Genomic DNA, 6,000 nt, shown 5'->3' with positions numbered 1-6,000 from the left:
AGAATAGAAAACCCAGAAATAAACCCCCAAGTATATTATCAATTAATCTTTGACAAAGCTGGAAAGAATATCCAATGGGAAAAGATAGTCTTTTCAACAAACGGTGCTGGGGAAACTGGACAGCTTCAGGCAAAAGAATGAAACCGGACCACATTCTTACACTATACACTCACATTAAAAAAAACAAAAACAAAAACAAAAAACACCTCAAAATGGATCGAAGACCTAAATGAGTGACCTGAAGCCATAAAAATCCTTGAAGAGATCACAGGCAGTAATTTCTCTGACACTGGCTGTAGCAACATTTTTCTAGCTAGGTCTCCTGAGGCAAGGAAAATAAAAGCAAAATTGAACCGCTGGAACTACACAAAATAAAAAGCTTATGCATAGAGAAGTAAACAATCAACAAAACTAAAAGGCAACACATGGAATGGGAGAAAATATTTGTAAAAGACTTAACCAATAAAGGGTTAGTATCCAAAATATATAAAGAACTTCTGCAACTCAACACCCAAAAAACCAATGATCCAAAAAAATGAACACAACATGAATGGCTATTTCTCCAAAGACGACATGAAGATGGCCAAGAGACACATGAAAAGATGCTCAACATCAGTCATCATCAGTGAAATGCAAAATCAAAACTACAGCGAGATATTACCTCATACCTGTAAGAATGGCTAAAATAAAAAACACAAGAAAGAACACATGCTCACAAGGATGTGAAGAAATAGGAACCCTTGTGCACTGTTGGGTGAAAATGCAAACTGGTGCAGCTACTCTAGAAAGCAGTATGAAGATTCCTCATAAAGTTAAAAATAAAACTACCCTATGATCCACTAATTGCACTACTGGGTGTTTACCCAAAGAATACAAAAACACTAATTCAAAACACATGCACCCCCCTGTTTACAGCAGCATTATTTAGAACAGCCAAATTATGGAAACCACCCAAGTATCTGTTGAAAGATGAATGGATAAAGAAGATGTGGTATATATATACACAACATCAGCCATTAAAAAGAATGAAACCTTGCCATTTGCAACAATGTGGATGGAGCTAGAGAGAATCATGCTAAGCAAAATAAGTCAGAGAAAGACAAATATCATATGATTTCACTTATATGTGGAATGTTGTGTTTTTGTTTCTTTTCTTTTTTTTTTTTTTTTTTTTTTTTTGAAAAAGAGGAGGGAAGGGGAGAAGCAGAGAGAGAGGGAGAGAGAGGAAAATCCCAAAAAGAGTCTGCCCCTTGGCAGAGCAGAGCCTGAGGTGGGGCTCGAACTCACCAACCTACGAGATCATGACCTGAGCTGAAACCAAAAGTCAGATGCTTTACCAGCTGAGCCACCCAATCCCTCTAGTCATAGGTGGAATTTAAGAAATAAAACAAACAAGTAAAGGGGCAGGGGGAAGACAGAAAAAGGCAAACCAGGAAATAGAATCTTAACTATAGAGAACAAACCAACGGTTACCAGAGAGCAGGTGAATAAGGGGGATGGGTGAAATACGTGAACGGGGTTAAGAGGACACTTATCATGATGAGCACTGAGTAATGTAGAGAATTGTTGAGTCACTATATTGTACACCTGAAACTAATATAACACTGTGTTAACTATACTGGGATTAAAATTAAAAGCTTAGTTTAAAAAGATGTAAAAAAAAAAAAAAGATTAGTGACCATCTATTATGTGGGTCTACTTCTAGGCTCTCTCTTCTGTGATGTATTTGTCTATTCTTTCATCAACACAATACTGTCTCAATGACTCTAGCTATCTAATAAATCTTATAGTGTCACTCCTGCAGCTTTGTTCTTCTCATTCCATATTATGTTGACTATTCTGGATCTTTTATGGATGCTTTCCCATATAATCTTTATAATCAGTTTCTTGAGATCCAAAAAATAACTTCCTGGGATTTTAATTGGGACTGTATTGAATCTATTGATTAAGTAGGGAAAAACTGACATCTTTACAACACTGAGTCTTCCTACCCATCAAAATGGATTCTTTTTATTGAATCCATCAAAATGGATTCTTTGATATCATTTTTAAGAGTTTTGTATTTTTCCTCATATAGAATCTTGTACTTTTTGTTAGATTCATACCTAAGAATTTCATTTTAGGGGCATTGTGGTTTTGGAAGTGCTATTGTGGTTATAGTTTCAAATTCCACTTGTTCCTTGACTTTTGTATATTAACCTTGTATCCTAAAGCTTTGCTGTAATCACTTACTAGTTCCTGTAGTTTCACCAGTTCTTTCAGATACTCTACATAAAGAAGCACGCCATCTTTGAACAAAGATAAATCAATCTGTTGAGAGAGATTTGAGTTTAATATGAAGCTGTACTTCGGTAGGGCAAGGCTCTAAGTGACCAAGCCAAGAGCACATACTGGGAAAAGCCTACCTATGAAAGCATGCAAAGGGCACTGAAAAAGTACAAGAGCAATAATGCAAAGGATTAGGAAGGACCCTGCTGAACACTCAGGCATTTACAAGAGAGCTTTAGGAACCGCACTGCATATGTAAATCTAATATAGCCCCAGTTAAAGGGTATTTTAGATCCTTCATAAAGAAGCTTTAAAACAACCCTGAAAAGGCACTGATATGCAAGCAAATTACCTGCTAGCAGAAACAACACCCAAAAAGTCATTAAAATACGAAAAAAAATCTCGAAGCTCAACAAAATAAGACTGATAATGTTCCATATAAACAAAAATTACCAGAACAAAGAAGAAAAATGATGCCTTTAACCAGAAGATAAATCCATGAGTAGCAACAAACCTAGAAATCACAGACACAGGAAATTTGTGCTTAACCCTTCCTTTGAGTTATTCTTTATATTTTTAGTTATTATTTATATTTTTCATTCTAATATTTTATTATATTTAGTTTTCTGCCAAAGTCACCCAACTTGTCTTTAATTCCTTATATTTTTAATCATAATTATTTTACCATTACACCTGATAATTTGATGATCTGGATTCCCTTTGAATGTTTCTATAGTCACTTTTTGCTCTTGGGCTTTTGATCATCTCTGTTTCTGAACACCTGATTGTTTTTGATGTAGTGTTGAACAGTGTATACAAAAATTATAGACATATTTTTCAGACGATGGAAGATGTTCTTGCTGGCCAAGATTTACACTGCTTTCTGCCATGCAGGCCAGACACCTGTAACACTGGGGACCATTAGCATAGTTTCTGATTAGACTTAGTCCTAGGACACAGCCTTATGGAATCTCCTTCAGAAAACTGTGGCATTTACCAAGACAACTCCTCCTTGGCTCTCTCTAAATTCAATTTATTGTCTTCTAACCTCCTTGAAGTTGCTCAAAGTTCTGCTCTGCTTCTCAGTCTGTCATCTACTGATAATTCTATGAAAACAGCCATTTAAGTGCCTTAGAGAAGAAATCAGTAACCTTTATCTGTAAATGGCTAGATAGCAATACATTTCAGACTTTGAAGACCAAGAGTAGAACTTGAGTATATTGTATAGGTAAATATGTAACAAGAAAGAAATCCCCTACCCTGTCCTGATTCCTAGGGAGGGCCATCCTGGGTTGTTATCACACTTTAGGCCCAACCACCATATAGAAGAGGCATTATCCAGATGAAAAGTGACCTTCCTGGTGGACTACACAGAGAGAATAAGCTGCAAGGGCCCGAAAGTCAGTATTCGTCTCTGCCTCCCTGAAATTGAGAACCCCATTCTCTCCCCTTAGAGAGCCAAGCCATGTCCACTTGAGCAGCTGGCCAGAGTGGAGCCAATTCATGGAGCTCAGGTTCTAGGTTCCTGGCGGTTGCCAAAAGCAGAGTTCTCAACTTTTAAGTCAAGACCAACATGAGCCATGGACAATGGCAACCCACCGTTATTGGCTGGGGAGGCAGGGCTGGGAATGAAGCGAGGAGTGGAGGAAGATGTCTTAGCCTGGTCTCTATGGCTCACAGAGCCAATCTGCTCAAGAGTACTTGAAAGCCACACAAAAATTCAGCAAACTAGAACAGGTAACAGTTTGCCAACCCTCGCTTAAAAGTAAACAATGACTCCTGATACCAGACTATCTACTCTATGCCCTTTTTTCAAGATTTTAATTCAGAAAATTCTTTTTTTTTTTTAAGAAAAACACTTTACTAAAATCCAGTGGGAAGATAAATTGTAGAAACTGCATACAACATAAAACATCCAGTTACAAAGCTGCAATCTTGATAAACAACCAGCCACAGACATACTACCGAGCTATCAGTCCCAAATCCCCTCATTTGTATTAGAGAGGCTGGTTCAGCAGACATTCAATTGGGTCAAATTTGGTTTCCTGATTCTTTTTTTTTTTCTAATCATTGATTTTTCATAGAGAGAGAATGTGCATGCCTTAATGGGGCAGAGAGACAGGGAAACAGAGGATCCAAATCCAGGTCCACACTGGCAGTATAGAGCCCAATGTGGGACTCAAACTCACCAACCATGAGATCATGACCTGAGCCGAAGTTGAATGCTTAACCAACTGAGCCACCCAGGTGCCCTGGTTTCCTGATTCTTCAGGGCTGGTCAAATGAGTTTGCATGGCATGGTTCCAAGCAAACACAAAATGACCCTTCTGAAACCATCAAGGGTTCTGTGTTTTGTTTAGTAGTGAGGATTTATTTGTACTCCTGACTCTGACCTATTCCTCAAGTACCCTGGAATTTGTGATTTCTCTAGTTCTTCTGGCCGCTGATGGCCCAAGTAAGACTGTGGTGCCAGAACAACAGCTCTCCTGGTCTGTGGACATAAGCAGTAACTTCTCATGGGGGAAAGGACAGGCTGAGCAGTCTACCACAAGGACCTCCTGAGTGGCCAAAGACCCTGTGGCATTGACACAGGGCCACAGGGTAGAGGGCATGGCAGGCAAAGGTGCTACTCTGCAGCAGGTGCAGTGGGGTGTCGAGATTTGGACATGAGGAGCACATGAGAGAAGAAGAACATTTCGGCAAAGTTCCCCATGGGAGGCACTATCAACAGCCAAGCATGGAGTAGGAACCAGCGACCTGAGGTAAGCCCCTCTTCCTGGCAGTCACTGGCCAAACTAGAGGTGCTGCTCATTCTTCTGTTTCTGACCAAAGCTGTGGATTTTCTGCACAGTTTCAGTGAGCCAGGCAACCCTGGTGAGTCCCTTGGTGGTCAGGGCTATTGGGACCTGTGTTTTCAGCCAAAGCCATGACAAGAATCTCCTGCTGCTGGAGCCTCTGCAGAGGCTGAGGGAGCAGGTCCTGAAGATGAAGGCTCACAAATTCAGGGCTGACTTCCTGAAGTCGCACAAATCTCCAGAAACATTTTTCTCTAAGTCGTTCTTGCAGGGTGGTCCAGGACCTCTACATGTTGGCAGCAAATTGAGAGTAGAGCTCCAGGTGGGGGCGGAAGCCTTCCAGCCCGTCCTCAGTGCCCTACTTTGGAAGTAGGGAAGCAGCTCTTGGCTGGTGTCATAAATGAGTTCCCAGGACCCAGAGTGGGCCTGGTGCTTTGCTAGTTGTAGAGTGCCCTTGGCTCTTGGAATTCCCATGAAATACATGGCCACCACCAGCTCTGGCTGTTCCTGGCAGCACCCTCGGTCTCCATCAGCTCCCAGGCAGTGCAAGCACATTTCAGCTCCCAAGCACACACTGCTATAGCACCTGGCCTCTCCTGCTGGGCTGAGGGGTCAGTGCCCTAATCCAGAAACTCTTGCTGCCTAGATAGCTTTCTCACTTCTAAACATTTTTTTTAAACGTGTGTGCAGATTTTTCTCAGTAGATTTAGTCTAAAACAGAGTTTCTCAATCTCGGCACTCTTGACATTTTGGGTCAGACACTTCATCATGGAGGACAGTCGGATGCACTACAGGATGGCAGCAGGTTGCCCACCTCTATCCACTGGGTGCCAGTATCACTTCCCCAGTTCTGACGAGCAAAAATGTCTCCAGACATTGCCAAATATCCCCTCGGGAGACTATTGCCCCACTTCGGAACTACTGGTAAAAAATAACT

At 40.9% G+C, this 6,000-nt stretch overlaps 1 pseudogene; it reads right to left on the bottom strand.

The window, feature by feature from the left end:
* Positions 1-4,695: 4,695 nt before the first annotated feature.
* Positions 4,696-6,000, bottom strand: part of LOC122479433 — a 136,931-nt pseudogene continuing 135,626 nt past the window's right edge.

This window comes from Prionailurus bengalensis, chromosome A1, assembly GCF_016509475.1.
Source record: "Prionailurus bengalensis isolate Pbe53 chromosome A1, Fcat_Pben_1.1_paternal_pri, whole genome shotgun sequence".
In the NCBI taxonomy this organism is placed as follows: Eukaryota; Metazoa; Chordata; class Mammalia; order Carnivora; family Felidae; genus Prionailurus; species Prionailurus bengalensis.
This window is presented reverse-complemented; position numbering and strand designations above follow the sequence as displayed.